General features: G+C 44.8%; 1 protein-coding gene across 2 annotated transcripts in view; it reads left to right on the forward strand.

Moving 5' to 3' along the window:
• Positions 1-23,728, forward strand: part of SLIT3 (slit guidance ligand 3) — a 592,885-nt gene that overhangs the window by 160,516 nt on the left and 408,641 nt on the right. The window lies entirely within an intron of this gene.

The following is a 23,728-nucleotide window of genomic DNA, read 5'->3' on the forward strand; positions in this document are numbered from 1 at the left end:
GACCCTGGGATCATGACCTGAGCCGAAGGCAGACGCTTAACGACTGAGCCACCCACGTGTCCCTAGTGAACACTTCTTGGAACAGATGGCATTGAGCTGAATCTTGAAGAATGGATCAGATTCTGACCAAAAAGCAGAAAGAAAGGGGAAAAAAAAAAATGAGTCAAATTCATGGTAAAGGGAAAAATTTGAGGTTGTTTATGATATTTCATGAGAATCAATTTGTCAGGGGCATGAAGACGATACAAGGGAGACTGAATTCTAGGATAGTGTCTCCTGCTGGAGGGTGGTGGCCAGACCCAAAGGGTTTTATCCTTGACTGAGAGGGCAGTGGGAAGCACTGATTTTCTGGGAGGGGCATGGTTGGAGTTAACCTTTGGCTTGTGTGATTCTTCCAACTGGTACCATCCCTCAGAAATGATTCTTCCCTCTTTTTTTTTTTTTTTTATTTTATTTATTTGACAGAGAGAGACATAGCAAGAGAGGGAACACAAGCAGGGGGAGTGGGAGAGGGAGAAGCAGGCTTCCCACTGAGCAGGGAGCCTGACGTGGGGCTCGATCCCAGGACCCTGGGATATGACCTGAGCTAAAGGCAGACACTTAATGACTGAGCCACCCAGGCACCCCTGGTTCTTCCCTCTTTTAACCAGTCTCTTCCCCGAATTTGGAAAGAACAGCCCCGCATTGCTCTCCTGAGTGCTCCTCCCCCTCACCTTCCTTCCCTTCCCCCTGTTCTTTGTGGTTGCTACAACTCCAGAGGTGGGCCTCTGCGTGAGGGTTTGCTCTTGGAAGGAAGGAAGAGGGAACTTGAGGGTCTCTGCGAAGTGAATGTTTCTGAATTTCTGACCCAAGACCTACTAGCACTTCAAGAGTTTCTAAGTAAACTTTGGCCCCGTGGATAGAACAGTTCTCGCAGGTCTTCCCATGGCAGCCTTGCCAGGGTTGGAAAAGAAGCCCAGAAGTGAAGATGGAGTTTGTTTCTTTGTTTGTTTGTTTGTTGTTTGTTTGTTTGTTTTAAAGATTTTATTTAATTGGCAGAGAGAGAGAGAGAACACCAGCAGGGGGAGTCAGGGAGGGAGAAGCAGGCTTCCTGCCAAGCAGGGAGCCAGATGCGGGGCTCCATCCCAGGACCCTGGGATCATGACCTGAGCCAAAGGCAGTCACTTAACCAACTGAGCCACCCAGGCTCCCCGAAGATGGAGTTTGTAAAGGTAGTAAAGCTCCAGGGGATGTGAAGGATATCCTGCCTACAGCCTTCCTCCCTCACTCTTTTTTTCCTTCCAAAAAATATACTATTATTAAGCGCCAGTTATATACTTGCCATTCTGCATAGAATGCTCCATTTTCTCCTTGGAGGGACCTAGAAGGGTTTCTTGAGAAAGAAAGAAAACAGCCTCAAGCATCATCATTATCCTTATACATTTAGGACGGCATGGCAAATAATGGGCATATTTGTTGAGACTCTCCCTTGGTACCCATGACGGACATCACAAATAGATCACAAAACACCATCTCATAGGGCCTGGAAGATGCCTCAGAACCATTCTTAACATAGTGCTCCAGACAGCAATTTGCGGTTAGTAAGAGTGGGCTTCTAGGATTGCTCCTGCATGTCTGTCGTCCTCACTGAACACCACTGGGGCATGCCCGACTTCCTTCATACAAGACTGATTGGCATGCCTAGAAGCCTATGTACACCCCGTTCCACTTGTCGCCGCCTTCTCCCCATCTTTCTACCCACCCAACCCTTTCTGTAGACACAGTGGCCTCTCCTAGAAACTGGCCATTGATATTTGCAGGTCGGGAGGCAAGTGTTGCATGTAGGGGTTAATGCTGCAGAAGACATAAGCCCAGGCCCTATTCTGGGCTTGCCACTTACTTGGGACCTTGAGCAAATTAGGTCACCTCCCTGGGTCTTGGTTTCCTCACCATTAAAAGGAGAGCTTGGGTGAAGTAGCGTCTTGTGTCCCGTCGAGCTCTGGCATTTTCTGATCTAATTAATGAAAATATTTCCCTTTTAAATCGAAGAAACTAAGTTCTAGTGTTTTCTTTCGTGATAGAGAAAAAATAACAAGGGAAAAAAAGCACAACAGGTTTCTGGTTTTTATTAATGTATATCCGCCCTATATATAAATATAAGTAAGATCTCTGTCATCCATGACTGAGCAGAACTCAGTCCTGGGTCTCCACTTAGACTGTTGGCATCATTATCACATCTCTGGAGCTCCCTGTTCCCCAGGTCCCTGTTCCGGGCCTAATTTACACATCCCTGACGGCTGCAGAAGGAAATGATGGGAGTTCCTGGAGCTCTGTATGAACAGACATGGCTCCATCCCATCATGGGGGTGGGAGGTCTTAGCATTCCCTGGACTCTGGCTCCTGAGCCAGCCCTGGTTCAAGAGCCTTGCAGATTCCTCCGCCAGGAAGAAGTGCCCGTTTCTGGGTCTGACAAGGGCCATGGGGGAGGTGGCAGGGGGCCAGCATCCCCCTCCCTGCTGACGCATGCTTGCTGCACTCACAGTATTTGAGCTGCAGTTAATATATCAATATTTGCTTGGGAGGGTATTTGGCACAGAGCAGGTCCCTGGGACGCCAGCAGATAGATTGCCTTCTCTTGTCGCATTCTTTGTTTTTTGGCAGGGATGGAGGGGTTCCTAGCTGCTGACAAGAGGCATGGAAAAGGAGCCCCTACTTTTCTCATGAACACTTGGATCTCACAACTTGGCACTGTATGATGTTGTCAGTGCTTTAAGTTGTCCCCATTATTCGCTGTTTCCCCGTGTATTGTACTCACTCCACCTCTGCTAGAATTCTGTTCCTCAAGCTCACAGTTGTTTCAACCACTAACTGAAAGCCCCCCCCGGGGTCAGGCTAGTGCTAGGAGGGGTGGAGCTTAGTAGAGGTGAGCATGGGCCAGAATCACTCTGGCTGGGATGAATCCTATTCTCGCTGTCTAGACATACACCCTGGGCAAGCTCCCTGTTCTCTCATGGTCTCAGATCTCCCTCTGGGAAGTGACAAGGAGGAGGACAGAAGAGCAGTAAGGATTAAATAATGTCATATATGCAAAACAGCAAAACACCCTGTGCATAGTAAGTGCTCAATAAAGGTTGGATCTTTTTAATCATTGTTTTTCTCTTTCAATAAATGTCTGGCGATTCTTGGATCCTTTTGCCTGCCCTAAGTTTCTGGAGGACAAGGACTGAAACCTTGATTTCTTCTCTAGTTCTTCTGTCTCTCATTGCAGGAGAGGCTCCCTACAATTTGGGGGCTTTAATCTGAGTGTCCTCTATCATAGGCTGGTGCCCTCATCACCCTGGGGGGTGACACCCACGGAGAAACCAGGAGCACCAAGGAGAAAACTTGTCCCTGGACTTGGGACAGGGCTTGCCAGTGAAAGATGAGAGGAGGAACCTTCTGCCCATGATCTCTTTAGGGAACAGGTTAAAAGAGGACCCAGGCCTCCTGGAAGAGCTGGGACAGCAGGTCTAGATGTAGGCAGCCGTTCTCAGTGGTGATCAGCATAAGAAACCTGCTACTTATCCTGCTGGCACTTGCAGATGGTTACTTCAAAAATCAGGAACAGTTTCCCCTATAACAATGGTAGAGGGCCATTTCCATTCTGAAATAGAAGTTGCAAGTCAGGGATTGCATCACAGCTGGGGTACCCAGCATTTGGCACACCCCGGGTATGCCCATGCACCTGCATCATGCGTAAGGACATTAACAACTGTGGTGCCACAGGGGGGCAAAGGAGGACAAGACCTGCAGTGCCGTGGGACAAGCCTAAGTCCCACGGGTCAGGACAGAGCAGCTCCAGTCGGGGAACTTACTATGTGCCAGGCTCTGATATGATAAGCATTTTATGTGCACGATCTCATTTAGTCTTTTTCAGCAGTTCTCTAAGGCAGGTGGCTCAGCTCATGCTCTCTAGGAGCAGAGTCTGAGCCAGGGATTCTTGGCCAGGTGATTTGCTGAGAAAATGAGGGAAGCAGGATAGGATGGGGGAGGAAGCTGAGCAAAGATGTGGCTGCAGGAAAAATCCAGTCTCTGCCTGACCCCGCAGAGAGTGCTGGTGGCACCACCGATCTGTTCTCACTTGAGGCAAGGCGCTGGGCTTCTGTTCTCTCCTGTCAATCAGTCACTGGCTATAGGTCACACCTCCCAGGAGAGTGTGTGGCATAACTTCCTATGCATTTCTGAAGTGACTCCCATATTCCAAGGGCAGCTTTGAGCTATTAGCTGCAAACCCCAGCTGGGGGATGAGTGTACCAACCTGGAAAAAGGGAATTGGGTGGGGCACCAACAGCATCTACTACTGTAGGTACAGTTAATAGGCCCCTTTTCCATATCAGTAAACTGAGGTGTAGAGTGTTTATGTCATCAGTCCATAGCTGTGTGGAGCCAGGAGTCAAACCCAGGCATCTATCTCCAAGCCTTTGGCCTTGCTGACTTATATTCCCCCTCCTGTTAACTCCAGCTGAGGGCCAGGTAGGAATTAGTAAACAAGAGATAAGTAAGGCATGTGCTCAGGAGGCCTGGAGATAAGGTTAAGGTCATGAGGGAAGCCCAAGGGGCAAGACCAGACTTTAGGCTTCTGTAGTGTGACCAACTCATCCTGCTTTGCCCAGGACTTCCCCATTTTGACACTGAAAACCCTGCATCCTGGGAAACTCCCTCAGTCCTGGGCAAATCGGGCCTGGCAGTCAGCCTAGCCTTCTGGATGGGAGCACGGTAAGGATGTGAGGATCTGTGTTTATGGTGCTGGGTGGTGTCAGGTGAGGCAGGTTAAAAATAATTAGAGCTATCATTCCCCAGGGCTGCTAAAGTCACAGCCACCTCAGCTAGAGGCTGTCTGGCGGACATGGGTGAGGGGTAGCAAGCCAGGAAAAGCCCCTGGCAGGAGGGTATCCTGGCCAAGAGCTGAGCAGAGAGGGTGGTCTGAGATCCAGGGTGGGCTAACGAGAGGAGAAACTTGGATGGCTCTGAGAAGAGGAGGGGAGTGAGTTACCAGCCCCCTGAGGCCTCCTCGGGGAGCTTGCCAGAAATAGATAACCCTTCTCCTGCCTCCCGCTTTGAAGCAGGCTGTTTGCTTCGTGTGTGTGTGTGTGTGTGTGTGTGTGTGTGAGAGAGAGAGAGAGAGAGAGAGAGAGAGAGAGAGAGAGGGGCAGGGGGGAGAGACAGAGAGAAGGGGTGATGTACATTTGAATTACTCTAATGAGTAAATGTCCCATTAAGTTCCTACTCCATCCATAGGGCTGGGCAAAGTGAAACAGGTTCGTGTACTTTTGAAAGGCCTCATCACCTGCATCCGAGTAATCTACAAACCTGACAAGAAAAGCTGTCAAAGCCAGAAGCCATGAAACTCATGAATAATCATGTCCTTTGGTGAAGTTTCCTGGGGAAGAGTCTGAGCCCCCTGCATGGGGCACAGAAGACTGCTTTGTTAAATAGAGGTGGTAAAGGCAGAACTGACTGGGACATGCCTTCCCAGGGACCAAGTCTGAAGTCTCTTCTCAGTTTCAGGGGGGTTGGGGGCTGAGCAAAGAGTACTTCCTTCCTGTTTAGACAGACCTTCGCAGCTTGCCCTAGTAGCAAAGGGGAAGTGAGGATAAAGATCCACAAAGGCAGGGGTGCCTGGGTGGCTCAGTCGTTGAGCGTCTGCCTTCGGCTCAGGTCATGATCCCAGGGTCCTGGGATCGAGCCCTGCATCGGGCTCCCTGCTCAGCGGGAAGCCTGCTTCTCCCTCTCCCACTCCCCCTGCTTGTGTTCCCTCTCTCACTGTGTCTCTCTCTGTCAAATAAATAAATAAAATCTTTAAAAAAAAAAAAAAAAAAGATCCACAAAGACCAAGACTGGGAGCCGGCTTAGAGGTCTTGGAGCTTGTGTAGTCTAGGCCTTTCTCAGCGTCCCACGGTAGTAAAACTTGTTGACGTTTTTTGTCGCTGGCCCACAGGAAGAGACATGTATCCTTTACATCACAACCCAGTGAACAAATGCATGCAAATAGATGCCAAAAGAAGAGTCTCCTGAAATAATACTTACCCTTCTGGTTTCACTGGTGGTGAGGGTATGCACTGTTTCCATGTTTCTGGTAGTCTCTGTGCTATGTCATGTTTCGAGAGCATTAACCTTTGACAACCACTGAATTGGTCTCATGAATCCAGTAGATAGGTGGAGAGAGTCATGATCTAGTCTATACTCTCACTTTGTGGAGGACAAAACAGGTGCATGTGAGGGAAGGGATACCCAGCATTGCATAGAATCCACATAGGTTTCCTGAGCAGCTACTATATGCCAGGAACAGCCATGGTGGATATATAGTGGTGAGCACAACAGGGTGATCTCTACCCTCCAGATGTTTAGAGTCTTTGGGGGTGGCAGACATTGAACAAATAAAAGAACAAGCTGACATATAAAATTATAGTACAAAATGTGATCATTACTACAGGGGAAGCAAGCCGGGAACTTTAGGAGAGACTGGCTGGGGTCAGGGAGGGACAGGGACTACTTTTCCTAGGGTGGTCAGAAAGCTCTCTCTCAGGCTACAAAAGTTAAGTCCCGTGGAAGAGAGCCAGGCAGTTACGGAGGGATGGGAGACGGTAGGAGCTGGAGGAGTGGTGGAGGAGGGTTTTATGCAAGGGGAGTGGCAAGTATGAAGACCTTGGGTCCAAGAAGAATTGAACCCAAACTGAAGGAAAGCCAGTGTAGCCTGAGCACAGTGACGGAACAGAGACCCCAAATGGTCAGGAGGAGGCATAGGAACGCTTTTGGCCTTTGGACTTTATTCTAAGGTCAGCAGGAGCACTGAAAGATCTTAAATTGGGTATGTGACATGATCTGACTTATGGCTTTAAAATATTCCCTTGGCTGCTCTGTGGAGAAAAGCTCGGATGGGAAAAGTGTGGAAAGAAGGAGATCAGTTGATTTTTGTCTGCATCGTCTCCAGAGGGAGGCCGATGGATCTGCCTTTGTAGCAGCCCAGAGCTATGCACACTTAGAAAGACCGCACCATTAATGAAACATTGGCATCTTAGGAAATGATAAAACAGGCTGCTACATGTAAAAATTAAGTAACTCAATTTGTTTTAACAGCTTGTGCTCTAGTACAGCAATTTGTTTGGCATATACACGGACTCCATCTGAACAGTAATTATGCCATGCTAATTATTTTACTGCATTGTGTACATCTGACATTTAATTACGGGCATGTGTGTGAGAGAAGATTTCCTTCCTCCCTCCACCTGCCTGACAGGTAGTTTTGTTTCCCGTACCTCTTTTCCACCTACGTTGTCTTTATGCCAACTTGTCATCTGCCACGAAATCGTGTTTCCATGACAGCTTTGCTCAGCCATGTTGCCTGCAACTTGCAGACAATCACCAAAATAAACAGTTGACACAGATCATTCTCATCCTCCCATTCTGCCTCTCCCTCCCCCCTTGATCTAGCTCCTACTATAAAGATCTTAATTTTGTTTTCTCCCACTTTGAAAAAGGAGAGTGATCCCTGTCAACCTTGAGCATCCTCGGATACGCTGGCATGTCTGTCAGTGGCTTCTCTTGTGACCTCTGCCCTTCTCCATGGAGACTGTTGGCAGGCTGACTCCCATGGCCCTGTGCATAGACGACGCAGCTCAGCAGCTATGGGTGGTAGACAGACAGGCACCAGGCTTTGCATTCACAGGGAGGCGACAAAGGTGGGCTCATCACTCAAGACATAGGACCAAGGCTGCGGCGTGCCCATCAGAGGGTGCCACTGACGAACACCATAAAGCCGTGTCAAGCTTGGTGCTGGCCCTGCCTGCAGAGATGGGCCTGGGGGCTGGGGGGCTGGGGAATGGCATGAGGAAGGACAGGAATCTCCCACCTATCAGCAGAAATGCAAGCCTCTGCTGGGATAAGGGCAGGAGAAGGGGGGAGAGAGGCACACCAGCACCTCCTGCTGGCCTGTCCTCTCGGCTGGTGTCTGTAACGGCCCTCTCCACAAAGAGGAATCCCTGTCTGTGCCTCTTTGCTGGTGGGAGGTAGTTGAAAAAGGGAGGAAAAAGTTGTGAGAACAGAACAAGAAAGAAGAAATGGCTTGAAAATGAAAGCTACCAGAACACCATAAGGCATTTTATAAAAAATGAGCCTTGCTACCAGATTCCAAATCTCAGTATTTAGCAAATGTACATTAAAATATACACACAATTTTGTTATGGGTAAAAATAAGTGTCCTAAAGGTTGAGAGATCACAGAGCCTTCCCAAGGCTAGAGTAGTAGCCATTCTTTCCTCTTTGTTTTTTTTTTTTTTTTTTTTTTTTTTTTTTTTTTTTTTTTTAAAATTTTTTTTTTTTTTTTTTTATAAAAAGATTTTATTTATTTATTTGACAGAGACATAGTGAGAGCAGGAACACAAGCAGGGGGAGTGGGAGAAGGAGAAGCAGGCTTCCCGCGGAGCAGGGAGCCCGATGTGGGACTCGATCCCAGGACCCTGGGATCATGACCTGAGCCGAAGGCAGACGCTTAACGACTGAGCCACCCAGGCGCCCCATTCTTTCCTCTTTGTGTTCATTATATTTCCTCGTATACTTGGGGTTAGCTAAGAAATATGGTGTACCTTAGGGAAATAAAGAGAATAGACATAAAGACTTCCGCTTGGTACAGAATGTGCTCTTCGAGAAGTACTGGTTCCTGCTAAGTTCAAGCAATCTTAGATTTGGATCTTTCCAGTTTACATTTTGCTATTTCAGATCTAAAGCTGCAAACCCTCTGGCCAGGAATTTGCATAATTCAGCACGCCTTGTAAGTGCCAGGCAAACTTCTATTGGTTCACAAGATGATTTTTGGTGGCACATGGACCAATACATATATATTTTTTAATAGTTATGTATTCATTTTAATGTGCATTAAAATATGTGTAACCAGTACATCAAACCCACATTTTAATGTATATAATAAAGTTTCTTGTATAAATAGAGATTTGGCATGCCTTCTTTTTCCTCTCTGCCAGGTCTCTTCTCACTTTACAAACTTGCTCAAAATTTACTCCTTTCAGGTATCCTGTCCTCAGTAAATCCACCTGTCTCACGCTAGCCCTAAGTTCTCTCTCCACTTCTCCCCCTTACTTGGCTTTCTCTTCCTCTGTCCTCTTCCTCCCCTCTGTTATCATCTGCAGGCATCCGGAAGAGCCTAATGTGTGAGGGGCATGTAAGGGGCAAATCAAACAGATATGTGTTCAGCTGCAGGAACAGACAAGTCACGCCGTGGCTTAAAGAAATAGTGGCTTTGCATCCTGCAGAAGGCAGAGCAGAGCTGCTGCAGTTGTTCCAGAATGCCATCAAAGTCTTCCTGGGCCTCCAGCCTTCCCATGTGACCTGCATGTGTGCAAGAAGGCTGCCACACACCAGTGATGCCTGTGTAGCACCCCCTTCCCTCTAGACTGGGGTTTTATATTTAAAAAGCTCAACTCTCGCTCACATCTCATAGGAGGCACTATTTCACATGGGTGTCCCTACTGCAAAGGAAGTGGGCAGAGAGTGTGTTTTAGCTTTGCAGTCTCAGTGGTAGAGGAAGGCAAGGGAGAGCGAGGTTATGGATCCCTTAGGGAGAGCTGAGCCACAGTCAGCCAATAGAGAGAATAGGACTGGTCTCTGGCCTTATATTCTCTAAGTTGAAAAAGTCTGATGAAAAGTTAGCCTTATAATCCTTTAAGTCAGTGTGTGGTCAGAAATTTGTAGAATTGAAAAGGAATTTAGAGAGCATTTGGACCTGATCCATATTTTAAGAGATGAAGTCAGAGATAAACGGACTTAGTTTTGGCTAAGCAGGTCAAAAACCCTTCTCAGCAGACCCTGCTAATCCAGTGGTTCTCATCTGGAGCGAGCCTCAGAATCCACCAACAGGGCATGTTAAAATACCTACTGCTGGGCCCTACCCCCAGAGTTCAGAATTCAGGAGGTCTGAGGTGGAAGCTGAGAATTTGCATTTTTATAAAGTTCCCAGGTTGTGTTGATGCTGCTGGTCCAGGAACCCCACTTTGAGAACCATTGTGCCAACCAGTTGCAAGCATGCAATTACAACCAGTGCTCCCACAGCAGGTTTTCCTAAATTATGCTATTTTAATTTGTGCTTTTGTATGTGTTCTTTAGCAACTAAATAATATATTAGCAGATAATCAGTATGGTTAACGGGCCAACTGACCTCTATATTGGAATTGTCAGTGGTCGCATTGTTTGGAAGCCAGAGTCTTTCTGCTTGCATGTGCTGGCCATGCCTCAAAAGGGATGAAGAGTGGTCCATCCTCAGTCACTCCACTCTTGCCCCAAAACAACCACTCCCACACATCTATTGAACCTTTCTGGTCCACGTTTCTTGATATTTTTCACCATATAAATAAGTATCTAGAAACCGTATATAGACAACCTTTTATGTGTTTTCAGACATTTCGCATAAATTGTATCCCACGTACTGTTCCATAACTTACATATTTTATTCAATGTTATGTTGACCTCTGGTCATAGTGGTACATCTCAATCTATTTATTTATTTATTTATTTATTTTTTAAAGAATTCATATTTATTTATTTGACAGAGAGAGGGAGAGAGCACAAGCAGGAGGAGTAGCAGGTGGAGGGAGAGGGAGAAGCAGGCCCCCCACTGAGCAAAGAGTCAGATGCGGGGCTCGATCCCAGGGTCCTGGGATCATGACCTGAGCCGAAGGCAGCTGCCCAACCAACTGAGCCACCCAGGCGCCCCTCAATCTAGTTTATTTATTTTAACTGCTTGGCAGTGTTCCATTTTCATATACCATGTTTCAAATTATTTTCAATAGGGTTGGTAGGGTTTTAATATTGCTATTAATAGCAACAATAAATTGAAGTGGGATGCCATTTTGAATTTTTTTCATATATTCACTCACATAACCAACATTTGTCAGGTAGCTAATTTGTGCCAGGCACTGTTCTAGACACAGGGACTATCGCAGGTAATGAACTCCCTCCCTCCCTCATGATGCTTACTTCACAGGATGCCTGCAAGTCTGTCCCACAGGTACTCCTCTTCACATTTTACAGATGAGAAAACTAAAGTTTCCTGACTTTAAGTAACTCACTCAAGTTCTCATTGAAAAAAGCAGGGAGTTTTGAATTAAATCTTTTCTCTCTAATTCCAACACTCTTTCTAACATTTCACCAAGATTTCTGGTGAACCTAAAATCAATTACCATTCCTCATCTTAAATCTCTTTGAGGGCTTTGATTCCTTTTTTAATAAACTGTTAATTTGGAAATATTATTAGATTTACCAAAAAGTCTCAAAGACGGTACAGAGAATGCCCATTTTTCCTCATTATTATTTTTTTTTACAACGGGCTTGAACTCATGACCCTGAGATCAAGACCTGAGCTGAGATCAAGAATCGGACACTTAACCAACTGAGCCACTCAGGCACCCCTGGTTTCTCTCATTATTAACATCTTATATTACTGTGGTACATCAGCCAAAACTATGCCAAACTGACATTTGCATATTACTATTAAACTCCAGACTTTGGATGTCACCAGTGTTTCCATTAATGTCCTCACTGTCCCGGGATCCTGTCCAGGGCACCACACTGCATTTAGTCCTCATTGTCTCCCCAGTAACCTCTGGTCTCTTAGAGCTTCTCGGTCTTTCCTTGTTTTTTGTGACCTTGACAATCAGTGTACTCAGGTGAGGCATTGACTTAGTTGAGTTTATTATGATGTCCATATAAGGCAGTATCAAGAGTTGAGAGAGCTATAAGTACCTCACCTGAGAGTGAGTTAGGTGAGTCCTGGAAGGAAAAGGAAGTTGCTGTTTTAATAAGCACCTCAGGAAGTTGCACATCACATCTTTTCGACACTGCTGCCTGACGCTGTCTTGGTGCAAGGATGCAGGGACACAGTTGGAGTGACATGGTGTCTGGAGGCTACAGGGCCCAGATGCTTGCCGACTGTGGCAAATGGTAGGTCTCAGTGGCTTACCAAGGGATTTTAACCTCCTGCCCCTCAATGCCCTGTTCCAAGTATCATGTAACTACAATGTAACACTATTCCAACTCCCCCAGCTCTGCCTTTTTTTTTTTTAATATCTGTACCTCTCAAAAGTCAATCCTTACTCCAGATGAAAGGTCTTTTTCAGTCACAAAGGGACGAGAGTGAGCTTCCACTGCCTGGGTTCTGTGATGCTGTCACCAGAAGGAATTTAACAATTAAATTTTACAAACCCACTGTCCATGTTGGCAGCAACATGGAGGGATCAGAGAACTCTTAGAAACGATATCCAGATTGTTGGTTAAAAGTATTATTAGGCTCAAGATGGAAGAGCCCAGAAAGGGTCAATTTTTAGAGCCTACTAAAAAGCCAACTGCTTTCTTAGAAGGGCAGCATTTGGGACACTTTCCGTTTTAAATGTATATATGTAAATATGTATATTTATTTTAAGTTTATTTTATCTTAAGCTTATTTTATATTTATATAGGTATATATGTATATGAGTGTGTATATATATACATATATATATAATTGTTTACTTTCACCCCATTATAAAGTGAATATTCACTGAAAAATTTTTAGAAATTTCTCAGAAAATAGAATCTAAAAATGGTTATCTGTGATCCACTTCCCAAAAGACAATTACTATTGATATTTTACTTGTTTCTGTCCATACATTTATGCTTTTGTTCTCAGAACATATTATGTAACATACTTGAAAATTTGTTTTCTTATGATACCATCATAAGCAATTTCCTTGTTTCTCTTAAGTAACTATCAAATAAATACATAACAGTTTCTTATTTAAATAACCTTTAATTCATTTAATCATTCTATGGTACAATTGGTTAATTTTTGATGCTGAGAGAAGTACTTTTGAAAGTAGAGCTCTCCTTTCCTTATACCTTTGGTTATTTCCATAAAATAGAGTCCCAGAAGTGGGACTACTGGGTCAAAGATTATAAACATTTTTAAGGCTTTTGATACATTTGGGAGTAGAGGGCAAACCCATCTTATTAGAGCTCTGCTGAACCCAGGTATGGTGCTACATTTTCTAACTTTGTCCTGCATCACTGCTTGCTCTCTAGACTTACACAAACTTTGATTTGACCACAACAACTAAGGTTCTGATTGATTCGGTCAGTCATTCAGTCATCAGTCAGTTTTGGCGTCGGGCTGCCTAGCAGCTGCTGAGGATAAGATGCTAGGCAAAAGCAGAACTCCTGCTCTCATGTCCAAAATAGCATCTGGCTGAGGAAGACCCTGATTTGGTTGAGAAGGGAGTTAGATAAACCCTTTTGTAAGCATCTCTTTTCATCAGAGGCTTGATGCCCACTATCTACCTCCAGTTCTGTTTTCCCAATTGAGGTGTTCTGACTTCAGAGAAAGATGGCTTTTCCATTTCCAATTTGAGGGGAATTTGATTTGAGCCCAGGAGACAAAACTAAAGTATTTGCCTATGGTGGGCAAACTGTTTTGGTTGAAAGGCTGATGCTGGGGCCTTGCTGCTGCTGCCTCCTTTTAACAATTGAAATACACTCAGATTTCTCATAACAATGGAAAGCACAGTTTGAGAGTTTCTCCAGTGGTTTTGCGGGCAGTACCTATTTTACTGTTCTCTGTACTGGTGAGTAAAGTCCCTGATATTATGGCTCTACTCTGCAGATCTTCCTCATTGGTCATCTTAACCTCCTACAAAGAGTTTTCATTTGACTTTTTCCTTTTTTTAATTTGCCCAGGTGTGAGAGGTGCCATCTTAAAATGACTATCCAAAATGATTGGAGGAACAAATACCTGCCTCTTGGCAGCCTATGACCCAAGTCTATAGGATTAACTCTCAGACCTGCTGTCTGATGATGAAGCCATGGTCAGTTGTCTGGGGAACATTTTGCCTAAATCACTTAAATTGTTGCAGTCAGTGCAGACTTTTCATTGTAATTATGCGGATCATGAAGTCCTGATGACTCCCAGTGGATGTCAGTAAAGAGTGACTAATGGATCATAGGGTCATTTGGTTAAGTTAGGGAGAAAAATCTGGGCAACCAAAGACAGTGCTTGAGGTGGTCCCTATCTGTGGCCAACCTCTGGCAAATGCTGTCTCCCTCTGTCACTTAGGAACTCTGACTCATCAGGGCCTGCCTCCCCAGCCTCATTACAAGAAAGCTCCAGACACACAGGCAGGTTTGCGCCTCTCCAGGTTTGCCCCATGTCCCCTGATGCCTCGAGTGGTTGATATCATTGTGTCAAGAGAGCAGAGCTTGTGTCTATGAGCAAAGATGCCATGGAGTGCTTGTGAAAGGCAGTGCCCAGTGTCAACCATGGTGTCATTTGAGAGTCAGCCCAGCCCAGGCTGTGCTCTTCATGATGTCACCGCTAAAGTCCCTTGGCACTGAATCATAATTTCTCTTATGCTAGCTTTTTTCATTAATTGTTAGTAAAAGAGGAAAGAGGCTCTGGGGATATTTTACCTTTACCTTGAAATACTTCTAAATATTTTAGCTTTAGCAACATCCTGGTGTTCCCTGGATGAGGTCTCGCATCTCTCTTTCTCTCTCTCCCATTTCTCTTCCTCTCTCTCTCTCCCATTCTCTTATCTCTCTCTTCTTTTTCTATATACATTTGCTTTTTAATTGGTCGGAGTACCTCTCACTTCAGAACATAAATAGGATGTCCAAAGTGGATGATTTTTAAAAATTTTTTAAAAATTTAAATGAAAATTTCTCACAAGATCTTGCATGGGAAGATATTCCTACAGGGTCTTTTGAGGTCAAATGGTATGTCATCAGAGAGCTGGAATCCAGCTAGATCAGTCCTCCTAGGTCTATGGGGCAGTGAGGCCATGCGGCTCCTTTTCTCTGTGGGTTCCAATGCGAACGTGTTGTCATGAGATGAGCTAAGAAGCAAGTTAACTAAAACAAAGTCCCTGAGGAGTGTGAATTCTGGGACACAAGTTGATGTTCTTCCAACAACAAAGCTAGAAGCATATTTCATCTCTTGGCAAGCTGGTTTCATTTCTACCTGAGGAAAGATAAAGAACTTTGCTCAGGAAATGTAAGCCCTGTTCCCAGGCTTCGTGCCTCTCAAGCTGATGGACAGGTATGGAAGGAATGCATTTGTTGGCAGGAATTAGTTGGTGCCCAGGCACAAATGGAAATCATGTTCTTATCCGTCCTCTCTCAGCTTTGGGGAAAAAACCATGGTGGAGGGGGTTGCTGTGCAGGGAGAGGGGTGCAGAACAAGCTCTCTCAGTTTCAGCCAGCTGTCACTTGTCAACAGATTCCAACAATAGCATCTGGCTCAGTGAACATGGAAGCCACATATGTGCCTAATGATGGAGGCAGAGTGACCAGTAGAAGGCAAGGTAAACCTTCACTGCAAGTCAGGAGCAAGCTGCAGGGACTTAGCTTGCCCTGGATACATTCTCCCAAAGAAGGGTTTTTCCCCACCCTGTGCTGTTAATCAGTCATGGCTCCATCCCAACTGTGAGGCTTGGTGTTCCCTTTGCTTCTGTTTTCAGACAGATGGCTTTTCATGGCAAGCAGATGGCTAAGACAGGAATTTAGAGACCTAGTTAACCTGAAGTACCAACCATAGGCTTGGCCAAATGCATTACAGTTCAAGAGGATGCTGCATTGCTGTTACAAGTGATGCTGGAGATATATCTTAGAGCCTGTGCTAGGATGTGCAGGATAAAATAGGCAAAAGGCAAAGACCATAAGACAGTAGGTATAGTACATTTACATTACCATATTGGTATTCTCTATTCTCTATTTTTTTTTCAATATGTCTTTGGAAAAAAGAAAAAAAAAAAAAAGAATGGAAAGCAGTACACCAAAGATTTAAATAGTCGTTATTTCTCAAGGTGATATTTTTTTCTCATGGTTATTTTTCCTTTGAGGTTTTTCTGTTTTCCAAACTTTTTTCTTTCCCTTAATGATTTATGATCACTCTAATTCTAGCAACCTTTACCTATATCCATAGTCCATATCCTTCTATACTTTTCTCCAGGGTTGCTGTACAGGGGGGTGGGGTAGACAGGCACTGGACCAGAAGGAGTGAGTGTGGTCTGAAATCCATCTCTTGATTTAGTTGCCAAACTATGTCTTCCCAGAGAAATTTTTCTAATTTATCTCTGCGGAAGGGATGCCTTTTTCTAATTCATGTAGTAACACTGGATTTCTTGCTGCAGCCCTGCGTGTGTGTGTGTGTGTATGTGTGTGTGTCTGTGTTCATGTTAATCATTTTGGCCATTCCATTTAACAAACATATTGTATTATAAAGGCTAATTATTCCCCACACTAAGTGTGGCAGGAGCCTTAATACTCAGGTTGAGTGTTTGGAAATGGCTTTCTGGAAAGGTAAGTAAAGTTTAAGAGTTTTTCAAAAGTACCAGTTTTCTTTGCACCTTACTACTACTCTTTTATGTGCTTAAATCCATATTTCCTAGGAATCAGAATGGGTTGGGGGAGGAGCAAGAATATGTGCCTTTGAAATATCAGTAACAGACACGGACCAATAAAAGGCCCAAGTAACCCCCTGGTGCCAGTAGGATGCAGGCAGCCTTCATTGTTCCAGGAGATAGTGATGGTATCACCAGCAGCGTAAAATCAAGGTTCATCATGACCATGTGGCTATGCCAGGGACTTGAGATGATCAAATTCTTTCATCATCTTTCCAATCTATATCTCTTTGTGGAGTCTCAACTTTGTGATGTTGAGGAACCTGAACTAGCTTAACAAAGAGAACATACAGTTAGCATGAGATATCCAGCAATTACGAAATAATGGCTCCCAGAGTCCTTTCCTCTAGTCAGAGAAAATGTGATGAGCTGCGAGGACTCTGGGTACCAGAACCCAGGGCTCTGATGCACATGCGAAAGGCAGGCTCACTCCAGAAATAGTATCTCTGACCCCAGAGACTGGGGAGGCTTTGTTTTAATTTCAGGGTTGGAATAATGATAGTTTTATGAACAACCAAATAGTTATTCTGGGTTCTTCTCTTGAGAGTGTGGTCTGAGACCTTGGCCTGTGTAGTCTAAGTGTGTAATAACGTCTGATTGTGCTCCCAATGATCCTGTGACAGCCTTCACTTTGATTTCTATTTTGGAACTGCCTCCTAACTGGAAGCACCTAAACATAGGCCCTAGTGGGGTGGAATTTAGAAGCAGCATTATCTCAGGGCATTCTGGGGCCAACCTGGTCAACTCCTCACTCTCAGCTCAGTGAAAAGAAACAAAAAGTCACCCCCGACATTTTGGGGATGATAAAAGGAGCTACCATTTGGTAGCAGAGGGATTGCTCCAGGGTGGCTTATGAGCAGCTCTAGAATTCTCTGAGAAATTGCTAGAATTGGGGTGTTGGGTAACATGAGGTAGAGGAAAATGCACAGAACTGGAATTACAGCAGGTCCTGGGTAACCTCAGGTACATCATTGTCCTTGATGTTACTATCTCCAGTCCATCACTAGAGAAGAAGCTTTCAAACCAGAAAGGAGTGTTGTTTTTCCCTTTCTTTGCAGAAAAAAATGCTTCCAATTTTTACTGACAGTAGGGTCTTCAAAAATATTATGAGATTGTGTTCACCTCATAGAATGGCATCCAAAAGTAAATACAAGGCTGCAAGGAATATCAAGAGGAGTTATCCCTTGATCAGTGGTTGACTATGAAAACCAAGCCTTTTCAGTTCTGAACACTGAACATCGACAGGATAGGACAACTTTGGTGTCAGTCAGTGGTTGGGGTAGACAGGACATCAGAGGTCGTGGAATAGTCTCTCTGTGGAAGAATCAGGTGTTTGAGGCCCAGACACAATAGACACAAGTGCATGGCATGGCATGGTGGGGGTATTTTTTTTGCATTACTGTGATTGATGAATCTAAAGCTATACAAAGTATGCCACTTTAGAACTTAGATTTGGGGCACCTGGGTGGCTCAGTCGTTAAGTGTCTGCCTTCGGCTCAGGTCATGATCTCAGGGTCCTGGGATTGAGCCCCGCATCGGGCTCCCTGCTCATCGGGAAGCCTGCTTCTCCCTCTCCCACTCCCCCTGCTTGTGTTCCCTCTCTAGCTGGCTCTCTCCCTGTCAAATAAATAATTAAAATCTTTTAAAAAAAAAATAGAACTTAGATTTGATTTTTTTCCTCTCTTGAGTGAAATTAGGTAGGGATTAAGTCAGTTGCAGTGCTCACCAGAAAGATACAGGCATTGAAATTCCCAAAGTTAATGCTGAGCCACTGACTTCAGAGATATGGCCCTGGGCCACAGCCCCTGGGGTTTCCCATAGCGGGGTTTAAGAATGGCCACGCTGAATTGTCCTTGAGAACACAGATTTGGAGTTTGGCATCTGGATTGCAATCCCGACCTTAGCAATTAGTAGCTATGTTAATAGTTGTCTAACTTTAGCCTCCTTGTTCCTAAATGGGGGGAAATATAGTATTTCTATATAGTAAATACGAGAACTAAGAGATCTCATGGTAAACTCCCAAGCAATGGAAGCTAGGATTACAAGAGAGGATCCTATATCAATCCTGAGACAAAAACACTAGGATCATGGCTAACTTATTTTAAAACTGTGAAGTTTGTACCCCTTCATTCCTCTCAACTATTTCTAAAACAGGTCTTGAGGATGTAATATACAGCATTGGGAATATAGTCAATAATATTGTAATAACTTTGTATGGTAACTATACTCATTATGGGGATCATTTTGTAATGTATAAAAATATCAAATTACTATGATGTCCACCTGAAACTAATAGGATATTGTATGCCAATTATACTTCAATTAAAAACAAAAAACAAAAAACCCCACTCACTGTGAGCAAACCGAGCAGCACTAAAACAGGGAGCAGGCAGCTAGCTGGCTGTTGGCATGTGGGTGTTGGGTCAGAGGCAGAAGACTGTGGTAAATAAAAAAAACAGTGAGAAGCTAAGTACAGCTAGATGCAACAATGAGGGTGGACTCAGAGCAGGTAAGTGTGCAAGGTAGCAGAAGTCTTGGATCACGTGCTATATTAGTTTCTTACTGCTGCTGTAACAAGTACTACACATTTAGTGGCATAAAGCAACACAGATTTATTATCCTACAGTTCTGGAGGTCATAAATCCAAAATGGATTTCACTGGGCTGAAATCAAGACGGTGGCAGGGCCACACTCCCTCTGCAGGCTCTAGGGGAGAATCCATTTCCTTACCTTTTACAGGTTCTAGAGGCTACCTGCATTCCTTGGCTTGTGGTCCCCTCCTCCACCTTCAAAGCAGCAACACAGCATTTAAATCTCACTCTCCGTTTCTATCATCACATCACCTTCTCTCTTCTGCTGGGCCCCGGGTGGAACTCTGATGGATGGCACTAGACAGAAATCACTTCCCCCCCACCTTTTTTTTCTTAAGATTTACTGATTTATTTATTTGAGAGAGAGAGAATGGGAGCAGGGGGAGGGGCAGAGGGAAAGGGAGAGGGAGAGAGAGAGAATCCTTAAGCAGACTCCCCACTGAGCACGGAGCCTGATGTGGGACTCGATCCCAGGACCCTGAGGTCATGACCTGAGCCAAAATCAAGAGTCAGACGCTTAACCAACTGAGCCACCCAGGTGCCCCAAAAATCACTTCCCATTCAAAGGATTTCTCCAAAGCATCTGTTCCCAGAGCAACTCTATGAGGAACATGGGGAAGGCTAGAAAATTAGGTCCCTGTTTCTTCTCCATCTTATGTCTTATACCATCACCCCCAAACCAGGCACTCTGACATTATATCCATGATCAACTGTATTTCTTGAAAGATCAATTAAGTCTAATTTTAAATGGAAAGAAAGATAGGACTCTCTTTACATTCCTACTTAAGAAGATATCCTTCTTGGTTCTGTTCTGCTCATGGAGTAGAGTTTTAATAGCCAGATCCAAGACAGGATTTGGAAGCTGATGAGTAGTACAGAGATGAAGAGCTTTTGATAAAAGGGCTTTTATTAGCCTCCCCTCAGCTGATTTTTTCCTTTCAATAATATGACAAATGAGCATTCTGATAAGGTTGTCTTTGGTATGGTTTCATGAGTTGACATAATCAAGAGCCATTTCCACTTGGCAGTGCTGCTAGAAAACCATCCAAGGCAGATGAACAAAGAAATTACTTAATTAGCAACTCAGGTGAGCACTGACTCTTGAGAAAGTAAATGTTAAGATTGGAGGGAAGACAGGAGACCCACAGAGGCAGCTACCATGGTTGGGTAGTTAGCCAGAGACAGACTCCCCTATCCCTTTCCTGCTGCCCCTGCATGAGGACTTGCTGACCGTGCACCTGAAATGGGATATAGACAAGTTCTGACTTCGCTACTGCCCACCTGTCAATGTCAAGGAAAAATGATTGCATCTTTGATTCCCTCCAGTTCTCATGAAATAAACATCACCTGGCAATTCCTTTGAGATTGATTAGTTACTATTTCATTCCTTTGGGTCCTTCTTTCTGAGTTAATCATTGTTCTAAACAATGGCAGCATTAATCAGAATGAGAACAATTTTTAGTCATTAACAGCAGAACCAGGTTTTGTGCCTATGGCAGGTCCCTTTATCAAACCAGCATGAAGATCAGAAATTCATTCTACAGTGGGTACTCTCTCTGGGAGAGCCACATGTGCCCGTGGCAGGGGAATGTGCCTGTGGGAAATTTAGTTTTGGATAGTTTTCAGGGGTCATCTGCAAGACAAGGCTGAAGAAGTTTGTTCTGGTGGAACTCCAAGACCTTTGCTCTGAGTCAGCCAGTGTCTTTGACTTCCATATGTATTGACTCTGGTGCTTTTAATAGCTGCAGAGGCAGTCCAAATTTCATGGGTCAGTAGACGGGTTTTAGATCTTTAGGTTCAAATACGAGCTTCAGCACTAACTGGTCATGGGACCTTGCTAAAACTTTCACAAAAGAATAAATATCATCATGCATGTGGATTCCTTTCACGTGGTGCCTGATACATAGTAAGTGCTCATAAATGGTAGTTTAAAAGCTAAGACCCCTGAAATTGTTTTAAAAATTTCATGAGACTCCAGTCTGTTTTCTGGGACTTTCAAATCATGGAGTATATCCTGACGGGCAGAAACAAACCAAAGAATGTCATAAGTGCCATTCAGGTGAAGAGATGGCTGGAGTGTTCCCTACTTTAAAAGTGAGTCACCATCAGAGTGGCAGGCTTGCATATAAACAGGTTCCTGCAGGTGCCAAATGACACACTTAGCCCTTTTAACAACGGTTAAGTTTCATCTCCTAGTGATGGCCAAGGTCCTAAATCCCTCAGAACTCTATACCATCCATATTCCTGGGTCATCTCTTCTCTAGAGACCCAGAGCTGACCACTTGGGAGACTAATCTTGCACCTTTAGCTTATAGTATGGACTGAGGTCTGCTTCTTGACCCCATTCTCCTGGGTTAACAGCCTGGCCTTGGCCTGGCTCTATCTAGGGTTTGAAGAAGAGTAGGATGAAACCACTAACTCCAAATCTTCTTCCCACTTCTTGGTCGTGTCTGCTTTTCCAAAGGTCATGGGGCACTCAAAGACTGGAAGAAGCCTTCAGGCCAGAAACTGCTCCAGGCACTGTCACTAGGGAGGCAGACTCAGACTAGTGCATGGTCTTAGCGCCATCTGCCAAAGGCTTCCCCACCAACACATGAATGTCTTCATTTAAGACCTCACTGAATGCAGCACATGACCTATCTGACACAAATTCCTGGGAAAATAAAGATGCTGTTATACATACACATCAGAAAGGCACACGTTTCCAAAGTATTAAAGTGGAAGGCATGTATTACAGAGTCACAGAATTACAACATTGTTCTGGGCCCATGTCAGAGCACCTTTTCCTTATTATGCCAACTCATGCTTAAGAAACACTACGGAGGGTTCTCAAATGCTATTTAAATGGCCAAGAGAGAAAAGTCAGAGTTTTCAAATCTATTTCTGACTTCACTGGCAATATTCAGAGCTCACCTTGCCATAGGCAGACAAGAGAGTTCTTCTCTTGAGAATAGAGACCTTCGGGTGGCATGGAATAGTATTTGTCAGATATTTCCGGGGACTTCGAACCCTTGGCTATGGGTTGGGTGAGATATTTTAAACAAACAGAATTTTGGCTAACACTGCCCATGAGTGCCTAGAAACCCTGCCTTCCTCTTCCCTACATCAAACTTGAGGTGAAGTTCAGGTTGGCAGCAGCTTGGCTCTGCCATCATGTTCAAATTCCACTATTTCTGGCCTGAATTTGCTTTTTCTGGCAGACTTGAGCCAAGTCCCAATGAAACATATCCATGGCTTTCAAAATTACTGGCAAAATTGGGCTGGCAAGAGGTGTGGGGGCAGAGGAGGGCGGGCGAGGGGAGAGCATCCAGGATGATTGCTGTGAATGGCCCAGTGATGAGGATCTACATCCAGGAAGTAATTTCATGGGATCTCTGCTTCCTCACTTCTGGTTTGGCTCTCCCAGCTCCCTCAGGCCGGGCACAGAGCAGTGCTTTTTGTAGACTGTAAGTCCATTGTGCAATTGTGTGTCCTAGCAGTTTGTAAAGCAGTGTTTTCTTTACTTTTCATGTATAGTATTTCAGCATAGGCGCACACACACATTGGTTGGTGCCTTCCCTTTTCACACTACCCTTGAATAATCGAGAAGGACTGTCCGCCCAAGCTGTTGGTAGGAAACTGTGTTTCTTCTGGGCCCAGGGCAGCTTCTGATTTGCTATATGTCCCTGGTTGAGGATCCCCCAGCTCATCCTAATGTTGTGGGAATGAGGATGCAGCCCTTCCTGAAGGGTTTAAATCCGAAAGGTTCTGTGGCCTTTGAGCCCGGCCAAGGGAAACCTCAACAAATCAGCCATCCCTTGCTTTTTATTAGATTCCCTATAAACAACTAAGCCACAAATGTGTGGGAATCAGAGGACGGTAGGCTGTTTGATGCTTAAGGACTTTCCTGCAGTGCTGGTGCCAAGCAGTTGGAGCCTGTTCTCATAATGCAGCCTTGATTAGCCTGGTTCTCCCTCTGACTTCAATGTTTTGTTGAGGGGAAGAAGTATTTGTAGCCAGAGGAAATGTAATTAACAGAAAGATAATGTACACAAACAGTCATCTTATTGGTGATGATAATAGGCTTGGTTGCTGATATTTTTCCAGTTAGCCACCATGTTCTGCCAGCATGGCCTTCATAATTCCCCCTTCATTCCATTATCGATGTCTTTGGGCTTCTAGTCTTTCCCTCCTCAAATCCATCCCAAATACCATAACCAGGCCATTCAGCCTGGAGAGATATCTTGGCACCTTGCCCCAAATATTCAATAGCTCCCTATTTCCTGAGGGTAAAATCCTAACTTTGTATATGACATCCAAATCCCTGCACAGTGTGGTCTCAAGTCATGTTTATGGCATCATGCCCTGTGTTGCTTCTGTGAATACCAGACCACAGAGCTCGTGGTCCCTCAGACACCTGCCTTACCACACCTCTGCTCAGAATGGCCTCCCTTGCCTAGACTTCCTATAATAATGCTCCATTCAAATCCTCATTCCTCATAGAGCAATCATGACAGCCCCAACCCCAGAGTCTCTCTCTCCCCTCTCTCTCCCTCCCCCTCTCCCAGAACTCCTTTAACACTTGTAAACTGGGAACTTATTTTTCACCACTTTACAGAATACCTGTCCCAAGTGCAGGGAACACCCTCTGCTTCTTTGCAGAGCCCACTGAGCCTGCTCTGCTAGGTGGGCCTTGTCCAAAGCAGAG

This window comes from Neomonachus schauinslandi, chromosome 7, assembly GCF_002201575.2.
Source record: "Neomonachus schauinslandi chromosome 7, ASM220157v2, whole genome shotgun sequence".
Classification (NCBI taxonomy): domain Eukaryota; kingdom Metazoa; phylum Chordata; class Mammalia; order Carnivora; family Phocidae; genus Neomonachus; species Neomonachus schauinslandi.